Source organism: Halyomorpha halys, unplaced genomic scaffold (genome assembly GCF_000696795.3).
Source record: "Halyomorpha halys isolate HHAL.00 unplaced genomic scaffold, Hhal_1.1 Scaffold733.1, whole genome shotgun sequence".
NCBI lineage: Eukaryota > Metazoa > Arthropoda > Insecta > Hemiptera > Pentatomidae > Halyomorpha > Halyomorpha halys.
The window spans coordinates 125,865-144,094 of NW_027108463.1; the positions used below are offsets into that span (position 1 = coordinate 125,865).

Genomic DNA, 18,230 nt, shown 5'->3' on the forward strand with positions numbered 1-18,230 from the left:
AGTTAGTGATAATTATTTTTTTTTATTATTGAAAAAATATATCATCGTTCAATATTTTGTAATTTTAGATTAATTTGGTAAATGAATAATAGTTAATTGTGTGCTATAGCATATGATTATAATGTACCAGTATTAGAACATTCTTGACCGAAAAGGTTTAATTTTATAATTTTTTAGTGATATGTACTTTCCAAAATAAATTTTTCAATAATAAAGACTTCAATATTTCTTTTTTATAAATAAAAACACTAACGTTTCGGAATCTGTCTCCGTCCACGTTTTATTCACTTACATAGCAATTTTTATTATACAACAAATTATAGTTTGTTTTCTGTGTCTATATCCATGAATGTTTATATTCGTCAATATTTCTTCTTTAAAAAAAAAAAAAGGAACCACCGAACAAATTTATCTGACGAAGATAGTTGAGATTTTTAGGAGGTTCCCTTTATTTGAAAAATAGTTTTCTGAAATGACGAAATAGGCAGGGAACAAAGAAGAATTTGCGATATCATACCATAAAAACTGTTGTGGGAGGAATAAACTCTGAACACGAAGTACTCCTAAACGTCGGTACGTTATATTAAAAAAAGATTGAGTTTATACTACTAGAAAATTTATTTGGAAAATTATCAATCAAGATATTTATTATTTAAATTACCATTTTATTAGCCGTATGCATCTCTCTCTCTCTCTCTATATATATATATATATACATACGGGAGCGCGGTAGCCACGGGGTAAAGCGCGTGGCTACTAACTCCAAGGATCCGAGTTCGAATCCGGCTGGGCAGAAAATTGTTTTCTTTTACACTAATATATTGGTTATAGGTTTTTTAAGTTATATTTTTAAAGATTTTTTTTCCGTTCAATATCAGTGACTTAAAATGGTTAAATTAGAATTTTAATAAAACATATTTCACAATATACCTGCAGTTTTAAAGCCATCGCAAATTTCACTACTCGAAAACTCCAACGTACCTGAAAAAAAAATTATTTTAAATATATTTATACTAATAAATAAATAATATATATTAACATATATACATTGAACAAATATGTAATAAAGCAGGATTGTTGCCGCAGGGTAGTAAATCTTAAACAAGAGAAGGGAGCATAAGTAGAAACTGAAGGTGAGATAGAAGTCCCATGAACTCCCCCGGAATACAGAATAGCTAACGAAGACAACCTCTTTAGGCTAATATCACAATCCGAGGTGTGCTCTGGATTCCAGCCCTGGAGTGCTCCAATTATTTCTATGATAGCGGAAAAGTTTATTCACTTTTACTGGAAGATTTTTTTAAAAATAAAAAGCTCATTTAATTTCAACAAGGATTTAGGAATAAAAAATCTAATATATACTGGTCGGTAAGACCACGAATCGGATTTGATTTATCAAAACATTTTATAATTATTAGTTCTATTCTCTGAATTCAATGTTAAAAAAATTATAGAGACAAATTTCTTATTTATATAAGTAATGTTGTTTAAATATCTTGAATCGCTCCATGACACAGCTATACATATCAGCCATTGTAAGATATAATATTAATAAATTTGTATTTATTTTTTTCGTTTTAGAACAGTTCGAGACATTAAGTATGAAATTCTATTCTACTAAACGATTGTTTCGATAACGAGCTAACTTTTAATCCTCCTAAAACAACTAAGGTTTAAGGTAAGGGTTAGGTGCATATCCTAGAGCATTGTAATAAATTGTAAAAAAAATTAAAGGAAATAAAGGGAGAAAAAAATAAAATCCTGATAAGTGCATATCCGAGGATAAATAAATAAATAGTAAAATCAAAAATTTTATTGAAAAATTACTTAAATCAAAATTGCCATGGATAATTGCTCTGGCAACAAAAGAAATTAGAGAAACGATCCCCATTGATATATTTATCAGGATTTTATTTTGTCCTCCTTTATTTCCTTTAAATTGTTTGCAATTGTTTACAATAATATGTGGTAAGACTTAGTTTTCGAATTACATTCATTATTGTTTTTATAGGACTACTCCCTTCCCCGCTCAATTCTGTACTTAGATGAACACTATGAATTTGATAAATTTTGATTAAAAATTAAACGTTTAAAATTCGATACATTATGTTTCATTGATAGATTGATTATAGACTAACATTGTAAATCATATAGTAAGTCATTGAAGCATTTTAGTTTGATGTGATATTAATTTCTTTGCATTAAATCAGTATTTGTTTTTAAATTTTGGAGATTTATCGCTTAAACCAGTGTTTCATGAGATTTGGCATTTTTCTGCTTTATTTCCCTTTGGTATTTTAATGATTGTTGTTTTGATAAACAACGATTCCAAATTCAAAATTTAATAGTCTTTCAGGATGGCCGAGTGGCAAAACGTTGGACCTTTGAAGTATAAATAAAAAGTGTTGGGACTTAATTTGTAAATATTAAAGTTGAGGTGATATTAAGTTAAGCTTGATGAGATAAGGAGGTAAGTTTGGTTTTCAGTATTTTACGACGGCTTTTCAAGGAATTCGAAATAATTTTTGTTTCAGATCACCCTTTGGATACATTTTACTATTTCTTCGCCTATGGAAGTTATAATATCTACACGATGCCGACTTTTCTGTTATCGAAAAGTTCATTTTTTCCGGTAGTAGGCTCATCCAGTTAAGACTAAAATAAGTATTTGACAGTCAGTTGAATCGTGACAGACACGAATTTTAAAAAAAAAAAAAAAAAAAAAAAAAAAAAAAAAAAAAAAATGGAAATCAAAATCAAAATGACAGTTTCGGATATAATCGGAATCCACTAGACTATAAAGAATCCTAGCCTTCAGTAATTTAGAAAGGTCTTTATTACGATGAACAATCAATAATAAAGTTTGTTTAATAACGGCTTAGGTCCCTACTACAGGTGAAAAACCTATACCATGTTAATTTAGTTTAAAAAAGATATAAGTTTTTATTTTTTTATAAAATCTAAATTAAATTAGCTTTGCGAGAAGTTTAGTAGTATAAAACAAGTATTGACAAATAAAAACACTATGAGTTAAATAATATCCTAATGCTAAAAATATTTAAACATTTTTATTAAAACACCTCTACCCTGAATACTAGGTCTACAAGTATTTTCTCACTATGTAGCCACGATGAAAAGCAGAATAGAAACTGTTGAGGAAAAATTGATCACTTCTATCCAATATAATTCTTACACGCCAACTTCACTCCTCAAATTTATCACTCCTCGTAATATTAACTCTTACTTAAAAAAAAAAAAGAGATTCCGGAATCCAGCGAAAATCGTTTCAAAATCAAACACGACTTTCCCCGCAAAAATTCTCACCTAACGGAAGCATTAAACTCATAACCACCGGAGGAAGACGAGTAAGTCGGCCACTATCGGCATAATAGTGTAGCCAAAGGGATTACATAACAGTGCATGTTCGAGTCCCGTGTGGGCGGCCCTTTGTGAAACTCACTCCATCATCTTTGCACAATTCTCTCCATTTATTGGTGTCGTCAAGGGGAGTTTTATGACCGGGGTTAGAAGACTCAGCCGCTCGTTATTTGTCTAAGGAATGAAGCAATAGTATGATGAAGGAGCAAGGGGTTGTGGTAATCCGAAATGGGATTGCGACAACTCGTTAGAACAATAGAAATAGAAATTATTTTAACATTAGCAACGTTAAAGGACTAAAGGATGCTAAAAAAAGTTCGTTTCGGGCCAAGGAGATATGCATTTTCTAAAAATGTATTTCCACTCCAATGAAGGATATCTTCAATTAGCACTGGGAATCGATGTACGGGGGGGGGGGGGTGCAAGTATACTATTAACCTCAACAATTTTTAATCCGTCTGGAGTTTCAATTTTTTTTTTGCGTATTATAATAGCAAATGAATTTTTAATTCATGAATTCATATCAGACCTTTTCTGATCCCACGCATCTTGAAGGCGTAAATCCAGGAAAAGCCGTTAAAAATTGTATCATTTTTTAAATATTTGCGCGCAAACGGTGCGGCAAATCTAAAAACCCTTCAGACCAAAATTGTTTCAGAGTTCAGTCGTTCTCCCCGGCCGGTTGAGACAACTCAAGTTATGATAGTTGATTAATTTCTGAAAACGATTTTGTTCTATACATTCTTTACATTACAAATACATTAATTGTTGTATACACACCGCATAGAACGGTTTTTTTATTTCTATTTATTTTCCTCATCGTTGACACGGAAATTTTCAAAACACCGTAAAAGAATCTTGGCGGTTTTTGCCGATGTACGCTTTCAGTACAAGTGGATTAAAAAACTACTATGAATCCATGAGAAAAAATTCCGTCACAGTTGAAATTCCAGAGTTAGATATGCTGGAGAAGGTTTAAAAATTAACAATATCCACAAAAGACATGACATGTAACTGTTGCGACCCATTGAATTTTACATAAAAATTCTCAAAACTGTAGACATTAGGGGGGGGGATGACACAAATATACTGAGGCACCCTATACGTAACACATTACAAAGATGCAATAACTCCAAAGTTTATTACATAAAGCGTCTATCCAAAAAAATGTGCCCGAAAAAGCAACTTAAAGTCTTGAAGAAAAATAAATAAGAAGTCAATCGCTTTGTTAAATTAATAATAAATAAAAATAGTACCCTTACGAAATGTACGAAACATATTTAAAATTGAGCTATTTACTCATGTTTTAGCTATGTATGGTAATGTTAAGATAAAGGTAACAAAAAAAAAAATAATAAAGCCTGCTTTATCTACTTTCAAAATAATAAAGAGCAATTTAATTAGGAAAATGTAATGAACAAATTGACTTTAATGAAACGGTGTAAAATTCAAATGAACACAATCAACCTCCAACCAACTAGTTTGTCACCGTTTTAGCAAAGCGCCCACATCAAAGATGAGATGAAGTCCCCTAGAAAGGGATCAAGGGGCCCTGTGGAATAGAAATGGAATGCTCAAGAACAGAGACAGTTAATTTGAAATTATTGTTTGATCTTAATGACGAAAAATATTTCTCAAGTTCGACATCAGTTGATTTTTATAAAAATAAAGGTAGTCTAAGATAATCGTCACATTTTTTTTTGTTATTTAAAAGCGATTGACAAACTGAAATCAGATTTAATACAATGAACTAGGTTATATTATATTAGATTGAATTTCGCCTACCATAGCAGATTTTCATCTCAAAGCGACTGTCAAATCAATTTTAAAGGATTATGGAATAAGGTTTTGGGATGAGTGTACAGACTGAAGATACAATATTGTCCTTAAGAATGTAATTAAAACATGTGCATGATGGCTAGTTTCACCGTTTTATAAAATAAGCGCTAATACCAAAAATGAGAAAGCCCTTTAGTAGATAGGCAATATAGCTTGTGAGAACTTCAATCCACATGGCATTGTGAGCAACAGAGCAAGGAGAGGCGAAGACTCGTCAAGGTGAATTTGTGCAATCTTTTGGCTTATAAGGTTAGGAATTTAGTTAGGTAAATAGCCAAGTCGACAGATCAGCTGGGTTAGACTCAGAGGAACCCTGGTATGTCCTACATTGGGTCGGGTCATCCAATATCAATCATGGCCAAGAGAGTATAGGGATATATTTATCCTAGAAAGGTTATCTGTGAAGTTAACAAAATTTAATAAATTTTAAAAAAACATAATTTAGTTTTATAGACAGTTCGTGAACAAAATATCGCACAAAGAGAATTTACGGAAAAAAGTTTGAACTATATATTTATTTTGATAACATTTTTTATTTATTTATTTATTTTTTTTATTTTTTTTAGGAACTTAGAGAAGTCTTATAGGACAAATATGTGGAGAGCAATGTGAGCACGGTAAACATTTGAAGTTTCTGAAGAAGAGTGGTAGGCAAACAAGGGAAATTAACATAATTTTTCATTGGAGTTAGTTTTGCTACTTTTTTTTTCTTTTGTTTAAACAATACAATCTGCCACACACAAGGGAATACGTATTCAATCACACCATATGTGCATATTAAATACAAATATAATAACAAATAAATAATAATTTATTAATTTACAATAATAAATTTGAATGAAATCAATTATTTAAGATTTTCTCAATCCATATAGGTATTTCTACTTTTTTTTCTTTCACTAATCTATAAATGGAATATTTATTAAGAAACGTATTGCGATCGTGGAACATTTGGAATTGATGTTTACAACGGAAATATACGTTTTGTGGTCACTCTAGTCCAAAAAATCAAATTTCATAAAATGGTATGTGTTATAGTGAACATATTTTCATATATACCTAGGATGTTACAGCAACATTTTCAATAAAATCGACAGGCCAACAGAAATTTAAAAAATGTGAGTAAGATCTAAGAAAGAATTTGATAATTAACTAAAGGAGAAATAGATACACCAATTTAGAGACAGGAGACTCGGAGACATCCGAACCTGCCCGATCTCTCCTGATCATATGCACACAGCTTTGTAATATTTTGTGAAAATGTTATATTCTTGGAAGAAACTAAGTTTCTTTTCATTAATTGCACTATGAAGGACCCTAAAATATGAATTTTCATCGCAAAAAAGAGTTTGCTTGAAATTTTCGCCGTTTAGGTGAAATAATGTAAGTTGTGTGATGAGCACCACACCGGATTTCTTTGTCTTTTTTTTAAAATTAAAATTAAACGTATTCAAACGTCGTTTACTAAATTAATTAATTTTGGAGGTTTTCAGAAATTACTTTTTAATGTATGACATCTCGCACTTGAAAGCATGCGATAATTAGATAGCATATAATAAAACAACATTATGAGTATAATATATATATCACAAAAGCTTAATTTACTCGTAGGTATTATTTGTTATTATTACAGCGTGATGATATAGAGTAGGAAAGGGAAACAATGGGAGACAGCTGAACGCAAGAGGTCTGCCCGAGACAATAGCTAGCTGGGTATCTTTTATTTTTTCAGTTCCGGTTCCCATGAGCAGGCAGCTAAGGCAGAGCACAAGATCTCAACTTTATCGAGGATAAGCTTTGATGGACGGTCACTGGAGTGGAAGGAAGGTTAGGGTACCTTGCTTTATTAACAGTGAAATATGGCCGGAGAATCTAACGTTTATGGTACATGCTACATGTTATATGGGCCTCCAGGCTGGATCCCGATACTTCGGAATCGCATAACACTAAATCTTGGTTTGATCCCGGGCATGAGGCGAATTCGATATAACGTTGTATTGTTGCCAGTACTTTATTTATTTCGTGTTAATAAATTTATTCAATACTCGAAATAAACAGGACATCCTTCTTATATCAGAAATCGCAAAGCAAAGATATGTACCATAATCGATTTAGAACATGACCTTTCCAGTATTGACGCTTATTATTCCTCTATTTGAACAATAATCGTTAAGATAAATTTCCTGTATATTTAAAATTCTTATTGTTTTGTTATACACAAAATTTTAATCATTTCAAATAACACAAATTTATGATAGATAATTTTATCTTGAATTCAGTTCTGAATAATATAATCTGACTAATTCATATAAGAAAATAAATAAATACGATTTGAACCGTAAAATTAAAAGGTTACTAATCTATCAAGCCGATTACTCTAAATACAAGCAATATTTTCTGAATTACCATTTTCAAAAATGAACCTTTGTAATCGGCCAAGAAAAAAAAAAAAAACCAACACCTTAAATTTTAAGATATTACATTTAGAACCCAGAAATTCAATATAAAAAAAACTGTCTGTCTGTCTTCTGTTGTATGCAGTTTCAGAAATTACCGGGTCAATTTTTTGAGATTCGACAACTGGTATGGTACTTCAACATTAATTTAAATTAGAAGGTCCCGTGGCCATCTTCTTTTCAGACGCCTCGGAGGATTATCAGGGATTGTTAAGGATGAAAGATTAAGAAAAGACGCATATCTGTTTTGGGTCAAATCTGCAATGAATGGGATGTTAAGGTCTTTGTGAATGAGTATATTTGTAACGTAATAAGAAGCATCAAGGATTTTACGTAGGATTTTGGACTGTAAGGTTTCAAAAAAAAAAAAAAAATTAAAATAGTAAAGATATAGTGGCTTAGTTTTTGGCTCGGCAATTTTCAATAATGAATCTTTGTAATTTTTTAGAAACAATAAATTAAAATTTGAAAATATGATGATTTACGCTTAAAGATATTTTAATATTTTTAGTAGAATAATTATTTCAAATGATAAACCATTATATCATTTACAGCTCTTATCACATGAACCGATCGAACGAGGGCTTACACAAAGCGACTCACTCTACCCGGAATAGGTTTCGATTTTAAATTTGAAACAGATCCAGAGGATTAAAAAAATATGGAAAGTTATATGTATAAATCCGATATCTCTATTCATGATTAACACCATACACCTAAACTAATACCCTTTATTGCATGATTCTAGCAGTTTGTAATTCAAATTAGTTGCTATCAGAAAGGTGTTTATAAAGTGTGTCCAGAACAGTTGATCACTGAACACCACAAGCGACTTTATGTAATGAACAGCCAGGCAATATTACTTAGTCATTTATAAGGCCAACCATTATTCGAAATTTAGCAAATTGGATCTTTATTGATTGTTATTATAACATAATGAGCTAATTTGAATTGATTTAACCCGATATTGAACAATGAAGCCTGAGCCAGTCAAAGCGTATAACCGATTTCCACACACATTCTACCCTTGTGTCTCCAATGACAAAGTTAATGGGATTACGTTTTCCCGAGAAGGGAGTCTCCTTTGTAGCAGAAAAGGACCCAATGTATTCAACAAATGTCATAAAAGGTAACTGTCCGTTGAGCACTTATCCATTTCCTCAATCTTCTATACAATTATACTTCAGAAGATCTAATAGCCGATAACGTGAGAGTAGGAGTCCCAGAGTGACTGGCTCAGAATGTTATGGGTTCGAATCCCACCTGAATCGGTCAATATTAGCTTCACTGTAGCCCCATGAAATGAATCTTGACATTCCCACTGAGAGGATTTGAGGTTCTTAATGGAAAAATTCATTTTGACTTATTTATATGGGATTAAACTTCCTCCTAATGTTCTCCAAATTAGGGCACGAAAGACATGTTACCAACCTATTCTAGCCAGAACCGGAAGGTCGACACCTATTCCATGGGTCCGCTGTGAGATTTGAAGCGCATTTGTTCCTCTGTTTCTAACACATTTATCGTTTCGATTTGATTATCAAAGGCTGCGGATTGATTAGTAGAGACCAAGAAGAAAAATATAGCGATATATTCATAAAGAAAATACACTAATACAGAAAGTGCTTCGTGATGCGAAACGGAAAATTTTCGGTCGGCTGGTCGGAAAATCGATTGAATGGAAACACGTTTATTTTTTAGAAAACCCAGGAAACACGACCAAGAACACTATTAGGCCTATTTTCAACAACCTTGTCATGAGCGTTGCAGAATGACATTATGAAAACTGCAAAGTTTGCAGCATAAATGGACCAATCAGTAAACTGTTTCGACGAAAGCGACGAGAACGACTCTTACCTAATTTTATAAGGCCCCAACCGCACCACGATTCTCAGCGTCTATTTCTGGAGCGAGCGAACCTTGAAATAGGATTCTTTGACGCCTTCACATCGATTTTCGGGTCGACACAGGATTCGATCAAGGATCAAGAGGGAAAGCGACTTGTAACAAAGGTTTTAGCGTTAATATTTAAATTTGAGCTAAAAAATATTTATTGCTTACTAAGATAGATTTATTAATTTTCTGGAAATACAAAGTAGCATGGAGTCTGGTACATTGTTACCATGGATGATTTAAAATTAAAAATAATTTCATATTTCATAGTATTGCGGTCGTGTAAAATTTCGAATTCCAGTTTTCGACAGAAATACACCTTTTGAGATCCCCTGAGTCCAAATAATCAAGTCTCACAAAATGAGCGAAAATTATTCTATTTTCGACATCTTTTTTTTCTCCTAAAAATAGTAATAACTTTAACACCAGCTAACCAATTTGAACAAAACTTGAAGAGGTGTGTAGGTATCAAGAATTTATTTGTTCTGCCTACAGTATTTAATAATACGGATGACCGTAATATTCATCAATAAAAATAGAAAACAAATTGTTTGAGATATGTTCTGTAACATCAAGTTCAGGTTAAAGATAAAAAATTGAGGACAGAAATGTCATTCTTACAGGTACTCGTTAAATTTTAACAGAAATTATTTCATAGAACAATTCGTTTTCAAGATCACTGCTTGTAAATTGTCGTAATTCTCATTTATTGTTGATTTATAAAACAATGTAAAACTGTACATGTAGTTAATTAGTTAAAGTTTGACATGCTTTGCAAAAGTTAACAAAAAGGGCGGATGTAAGCTAGAAGGGAGGACAAGAGAAGGTGCTTAGAAGTCTACTACATCGAAACTTCACGGGTGCTTAAATTGATTGAGTGTCGTACCCTCCACCCTCCCTTGACTACAGCGGCAGTTAGTAACTTTTAAATTTCTGCACAAGTACACCACTATAGTTTCTTCACCAATAAACTTTTCTCATAGAGGCTACAAGGGATGGATGGGGGTTGAAAAGGGGACCCTCGTGTAGGCAGGAGTCCTCGATTCGCTCGGGGTCGGCTTCATCAAAACTTCATCCACCGCCTAATCCTTATATGAGAGCGTGTTCCGGAATTTTCTCGGTTTTTCCTTGCCCTATGCATGTTACAGTAACGTAAAAACAAATTATTTATTCACTTATCAAGAAAGCCACGGTTACCTGGAGAATATGAAAAATTTTTAAGAGGGACGATGAATTTTCCAGTTTTTAATGTTAATAATACATACAGTAAAACCTCGGTATAACGTACAGCTTGGGGGAAGATTATTTTTTCCGTTATAGAGAGGAAGGGTTAAATCTAAAAAGGATAAAAACAATTAAATAATATACATATCTTCACTAAAGACCAAAAAAATCAATAATACTAACATTATACTATATATATTCCAACTTCATGAGTTTTTCCAAAATATCTTAATAAGTTTATATCTGACACATCAATAAATCTATTTTGCAAAGAATTATGAATTAGAACTTAAATCTAAAAAAAATAAAATATTAATTTTAACAATACTAAAACACTAATTGCTATGTCGTATAAATTATATACAATAACCTCTTAAAAGATTGGTTTAGCAACCTATCGGTAACCAGGGTAGGAATAGCTGACTTAATATCGAAGATCTGAACAAATGGACATTTAATAACAATTAAACTTTCGACTCAGTCCTACAGAAAAGTAGGGTCAGAGTCGAAAGTTATTTCTCGGTATTCTTTGTTGGTAAAGGCGGAACTGTTCAAAGTTGCATAATATGAAGGATTGTGGTTATGTGTTCGAATAGTAATAGCGCTAATTTACAGAAAATGAATTATTCCCCCCCCCCCATCATTTTCGTTCGTGAAGGAGCTATCAAATTTTCCTTAAACTTTGCTTTTAGAATTTCATATGATTGATTATTGTTTTCGTTATCTCTAAGGGCATGATGATATTAATGAGGATTTCAAGCTATTTTAAATAATTATTTTAATTTGATTTTGCGAAAATTATTAGCTGCGTCAACGTTAACAAATGACCCAGAAGGGTAATGGAAAAACAAAGTTCCTCTTTCCCGGAGAAAAGCCCTACGCCGTAGGGAGATTTGTTGAGGCGAGGGGGAACCATCTGTGATGGCGGGGTCGACGTCCAGGCAGAGGCCGACCCGAGTCACGAGCAGTCTCGGAATATTCCACAACCATTCTAGAGTCACGCCGTTAGCAATCCTCCTTCTCTACTGCTAACCAAATTGACAAATGCCCTCTGGTTTATTGATCCGTAGGACAACAATCGCTCGCAGTGGTGATTGACCGCACTTTTCCAAAAAAAAGTAGGTTAGAAGTATTCCTGTAACACTGTGATCCCCACCTTCCTCCCCAATAATTTGGAAACTCGAAAAGTTGGGAAATTTGATATATGAGGATCAGGCAAAGTAGTGGTAAAAAATTATTAGAAGAAGGTATTTCAAAATTTCTTACTAACGATATTCAGAGAGGTCAGTTTTAAAGGAAAAAGGCAAATTTCAGAGAATACTCACGCTCTAGACTTCCATTAAGTTGGATAATTCGGTCAAAATGGAAGGAGAACGTTAGATTTTACCCCCTATAATACGTTGTTGCGATCTCCCACCCCCTCCTGTTTAAAGGGAACACTCAACCTCCATATTCTACAAGCAACTACGATATATAAACAGTTAATCTCTTCACTTCCAAACCCAAATAAGGTTGCCAATGCAGTTTCCTCTCGTCAATTGAAAGTCTAGGTTAAGACGAGATACAACCATTCTCAATACTAAGGCCTGATACTGATGCACGTTAGTAAAGCGTGGGTTGCAGCTTCCTCTGCGCAACGAAAAAACTAGAATCATTTCGAAACAAGGTCCTAAGAATAATGCCCCTTGGTTTATCGAAAATAGTCAAAAACATAGCGACTTACAATAAAAAAAAGTTAAAAAAAATAAAATCCCTTTACTGACATGAGTATCACTAGATGATCAGTGATTCGGGAAAAATATAGAGGTAATTCAGTTTGATGACTTAATCTGAATGAATATGTTTTTCTGAGCGAATCGTCTAGATTTCACCTCTCGTTCATCCAGCTTATTGATGAGTAAGAGAGGTAGCCCTATAATAGGGAAGGGAGTTAAACATGAAACATAACCTCTATTGATCCCTTGATAATGATTCAGAACTACTAGCTCTTTTTAATGAATCAGGAGTGAATCATCATGATCACAATAGTTTTACCCATCTTACAATCCCATCATACAAGACCTTCATTTTTTTTAGAGTAATTATGTAAATTTTTCATTAATTTACAACATAATTTTCATAATCATAAACACGTTACTCTATTAGGAGGGAATAAAAAAAATCAGGAAGCAATAAAATACACAGATCCGCTTCATTCGTTTCGCACTGAATTAATTTAAAGGGTTAACTACGCACATTTTTATCATTTGGTATGGGAAACATACTTACGAGTGAATCATAAGGTTTAGTTGCAACAAGTGACGCAATAGAGGTTTGTTTAAACAGACCACGTAGATTGAAGTTTCTTGTAAATGTCACGGTTTGTAAAACACTCATCGTAATGGTTCATAATGCATTCCTTAACGTTTTAATGATTATTTTTCCATTTTACCTCAAGCACTGTTGTTCAAAGCTCAATACCAATAATAACCTATGAATCCATTAAGGATTTTTATAGGTAACTGAAAAATCTTATATTAAAAAATATATATATTTTATTGAAATTTACAACTGTATATTATATAATACATTCAGTAGATTTGATCTCAGTTAAAATAGAGTGTTAAAGGCGTGTAAATACTTTAAAATAAAATCAAAAAGAACTTAATTTGTGAATTGGTGCGGATCGATTTCAAAGAAGTTAATAAGTCCAAAATGTAGGGGGTGATAACAAGAAAATTCGTAAAACAAAAATAAAATAAATAAAATAAAAAATGTATGTGATGGATATCTATATCGCCATTTTTCTTTCGAAATCGAAATTGCAGTTCAGATAATGTTTATATCGATGATTACTTTTGATATTGATTATATAATTTTAATTTTTTATAAAATATAAAAAAAAAATAACTTAAAAACATCGTTATTTTCTTGATGATGTAATAATCATTTTAGTAATAAATAAAATTAATAATAACTATGTTGATAGAGCTAATAAATAAATTAAGAAATAAAACTAAATAATAACTACATATGTTATAGTAATCCATATGTGATTGATAATATCCGGTCTTTACACACATAGGTCACTGTTGACAGATTAATTACATTAAAGTATAACTTATAATTAGTTTTATAAATATTTTTTCCGAAATTTAAATAATAAAAGTTTACATTTACTTTATCATATTTAGTTATTATGGGCTATAAATATTTTTTGACGGATATTAAATATATATTGGTATGAGTTAAAGATATTATGTTTGGAACGTATCCCTATAATTATCTATTTACGTAGATTAGTCTCTATAGAAAACCAACTATAGCCTGATTTCTTGACCTTCGTGTATGTTCCCGATACTTTCTATTTCTGATTTTTTAAACCTCGACCTTCTGGGTTAATTAGACATTTACATGTATTAAGAGTAATATATCCTAAAAAGAACACAACCGTTTATTAATGTAGGAAGATGGTCAAGAAAGGTACCAAAAAAAAAAGTCGAAAAACTATTGATTAGTAACTTGGCTCATTCTCTACAATTCATTCTGAAACTACTACGATTCTGTCCTCATGAAGCCCTGCAAAATGAGGTGAAATTGTCCGTAACTAATAAACAGTTTTTCGCTGGAGCACCTTCCTACAATCAAACACGCAATGTCAACTATTAAGTTTCCATTAATTTTTATGACTAAACATAAAAAAAGAGATTTAAAAAACATATTAATTATTTTATAACTAGTGATAAAAATTATTGAAATAAACATATTCTTGTATTTGACCGTGTTAGATAGGTTTTACTTCATTCAAAATGCCTTTTTTCAGTATTATTATTATTTTATGATGAAAAAACTATCAATAATTCGAATTCTTTGATAACAACTCATTAATTTGAAAAATAATTAGGGAGATGTTTTACCTTTTGGCCATAAATAAACAATTTATGGTGCTAATTGAAACTAAACTGGCTAAATAATTCTAGACCGATTAATCCATTATAACTAATTATCGATCATTATTTTTATTTTCATATAATTGATTAATACAAAATAAATTTATTTATTTACATTTTATATTTATAACTATAGTGCTAGTGGCTAACAATGCATTGTGACACATTGCAGTCAACAATGCAGAGAAATACCGCCACCAGTTGGACTGCAATCCCACCTTTTTTCGAACTACGTGCCAGGGTCGTCTGTGGGGTACTTAGCACACAAAAGATCGCTTTGGATTCCCTTTTACGCATTTCCTTCTCAAGAACACGGTAATAAAGCATACTAAACCCAACAGGGAATTAATATAAAAACATTTTAAAAAAAAGAAGATAATTAATAGATAACAGGACCCCGTTAATTTTTTTTAAAAATGCAGAATTTATTTATATTAAATTTGACTCCTTTTTTATTTATTGATCAAATTCTTTCTTCGATATTTTTATACTATAAAAAATATATATATATATTTTTTATTTCTTTAAAATAATTATAATTATTACAATATACAGTAAAATGAATTATTTATAGCACTAAAAAACATATATAAACAAAGTAAAAACATATAACCAAAAGTATACAAATTAAAAAGCCTTTTCAACAGAACTGATTTATTTATTATATAATGTTTAGTATTTAGAGGTATTAATCAATAATAAACATTGATTATTACTGTCTTTAATACTCAAATTAATTATATAAATGAGATATAATTATAAAAGAACTTATTGCTCTAACAATCCATATTCTTTGATTACTAAATTACATGTGGATTTCACGTAATTTCCTGGTTACATGAAAATTTTCCCAGATGAGTACATAAGATGAACCGATAAAATAGATAATGATTTTAATTTAATTATGTAAACAGTTAAAAAAATAATCGTAAACTGAAAAAAAATCAGTGATATTGAATTTCCTACTACTCGCTTCTTTCTGTTGGTCTTGAATAATGAAGAGATTAGATGATTTCCTTAGGGAATCAAAATCTGGTAGTAGGGAAAAAAGTACATTTTTACTAAATAATTTTAGAACTCGCTAAAGTAAATGACTACTCTAAAAGAAAACTGCGAAGGTTGATACAAAGTAACATTTAAATGAAACTGTTTTATATTTTGAGTTAAGAAATCGACATGGCTCTTCCATCAAAATATTGGATATATACAAACTATAAGATATAGCTTTCAAGTCAAACAAATTTTAAAAATGGTTAAAATATTGTAAGTAGCAACAAAGTAATTTAAATAAAACAACTAATTTTGAAAACATGGAGCGGAAACAATTTTGTTTGGTAGTATTCTGGAATTTTCGACTACTGTTTCATTAAAAGTCTTAATACCGCAAAATAGCGTGTAATGGATTTACACCACTTTTGATCTAAACAACTAATATAAAGAAACAAGAGGAACTTCATTGCCAAATTAGTATCATACTAAAGAACAACTAAGATTTTTTATTGGGTATAATAATGATAAATCAATAATTTTCGTAGAATGACGCACGATGAAAGATAATTCTTCTATATGTTTTTGTTGGGTTAAGCATAAATTATGGTCTTTAGAAAGGGTTAGAAAGTCTCCAAAATATTAAATGGAAAATGTATTTTTTAGGTTAAAACAAAAAATCTTTTAATGACTTGCCTTCTGGTAAGATTTGTTTGGAGAGCTATGTTTGAATACTATAAATTTTGTTTGTGGTATTCCGGAATTTTTAGCTATTATTCTAATAAAAATCTAAATACCTAAAAACAGTATTAATTGGACTTACACCACTTAGGCTATAAACAGCTCTAATATAAGTTGTGATTAAGTATTTTACTGATCTAATAAAAAGTATCAACAAATGCGACCGGTGTCTAAAAGTAATAGTTTTACTAACGGCACTCTATCCCACGGAATACGAATCCTTGATTAAAGTTAAGTGCTCCATTTATAGCTATCATGGAAGCTATTCAGCCAAGAGCACACCATATAATTCAGAAGGAATAAATTACATTTTCTAGAAAGTTTTTTTTTTCCCCCTTCCTTAAAGCTACTTATTTCTTCGTTGAGTGAATGAAATGAAGATGTCGCAATAGCGACGAATAGTTGAGGAATGCTCCACTCAGTTTTACCGGTAATTGAAGAGGAGTAGTTGCCTTGTGCTTCCAAGATCTTTTTCAATTCGGACCCGCCTAAATGATACAGCTTCTTCTGAAAGCGGACGGCGAAGCTCTAATAAATGAGTTTATTTTTATTTCGGAGTTAATTGCGTGTAAAAGTCAAAGGAAAAAAAAAGTAAAAGGAACTCGAGGCCAACATTTTCCGCTGAACCCTCTCCAGAATGTAACTAAATCTAATTATTAACATGCCACTGGGTTCTAAAGGCTTCTATCCTTATCTAAAATAGCGGGCAATATTATAAATTATTTCCAGCTAAAACCCCACAATTCCATTTTATTTTAGTTCCAAATAAATATATATAAATAAAAATAGATATATATTTCCGTATACTTCACTTAGCAGCCTTAACTACTCAGTGCAAACCTCGGTGTTAGTGTGTGGAGGAAAATAGAGTCTCCTATCCTTCATTATGTTGATGGCTGTAGAAGAGTGGAAGGTATGGTGGATTGTAAGTGGATTTTTATATTTCGAAAAATTAATTTAACTTCTTACACGTGGAAATAGGTTCAATAACTTTATTAGCTCTAATTTAGAAAATGTTAACTATAGGAGATATAAATACAGAAAAATATAAAAAAAGTTGACTCCATTTATTAGGTTATATTTTATTTTAGGAGGTAAATGACCTTTAAAATGAGGATTATTACTGTTTGTGTTGTAATTAAATTATATTTAATTTTTTATTTATTTTTTTTTAACTGAAAACATAAGATTTAACAAGTAAAGTAATATAAATGTATTTGTTTTAATTTTCTAGAACATTTAATAAGTGCTAAGTAATTTGAGGAAACATTAACATATAAAATACAATTTTGAATCACATAATGTAAAGGATTAATGAACCAAATAAGTAAAAGTGTATTAATTAAACATTGGGAGTAGTGAACATTTAAAATTATATTTGATGAAATAATTCATAATGTTTTGTTTTGAAGATTAATAGGGATTTATTATAGTTTAGAATTGATACATTTTAAATCTAACTATTTATTTGATGTTGGGAGATTTTTCATTCAAGATACTAACAAAGATTTATTTTGTTGGTTTAACTTGTGTTTATTTAATAAATAGTCTATATATAACTAATGTTATTGCGTCACTAATCAAGTTGTGATCTGTGATATATTACACCTATTGAGTAAAACAAATATTATTATTTCAATTCAGGAGGCAAAGTCTGTATGTGTTAAACAAAACATTTCATGATTTATTCTCTTACTTCAGACAAACAAGTCTGATTAATTGTTCGAATTAGTTACTGTAAAATCTAAAGAAAATGAATAAAATAAAATAAATAATAAAGTAA

The 18,230-nt window shown here is 30.9% G+C and overlaps 1 protein-coding gene across 7 annotated transcripts in view; it reads right to left on the bottom strand.

The window, feature by feature from the left end:
- LOC106685763 (brain tumor protein) overlaps positions 1–18,230 on the bottom strand; it is a 185,808-nt gene that overhangs the window by 38,670 nt on the left and 128,908 nt on the right. For 2 of the 7 annotated variants that reach the window (XM_067046783.1, XM_067046784.1), the window contains exon 2: positions 931–981. The exons of the other annotated variants lie outside the window; for them this stretch is intronic. The gene's annotated coding sequence lies outside the window, so the exon portion shown is untranslated. The remainder of the gene's footprint in view (positions 1–930; positions 982–18,230) is intronic. 7 annotated transcript variants of the gene reach the window in all.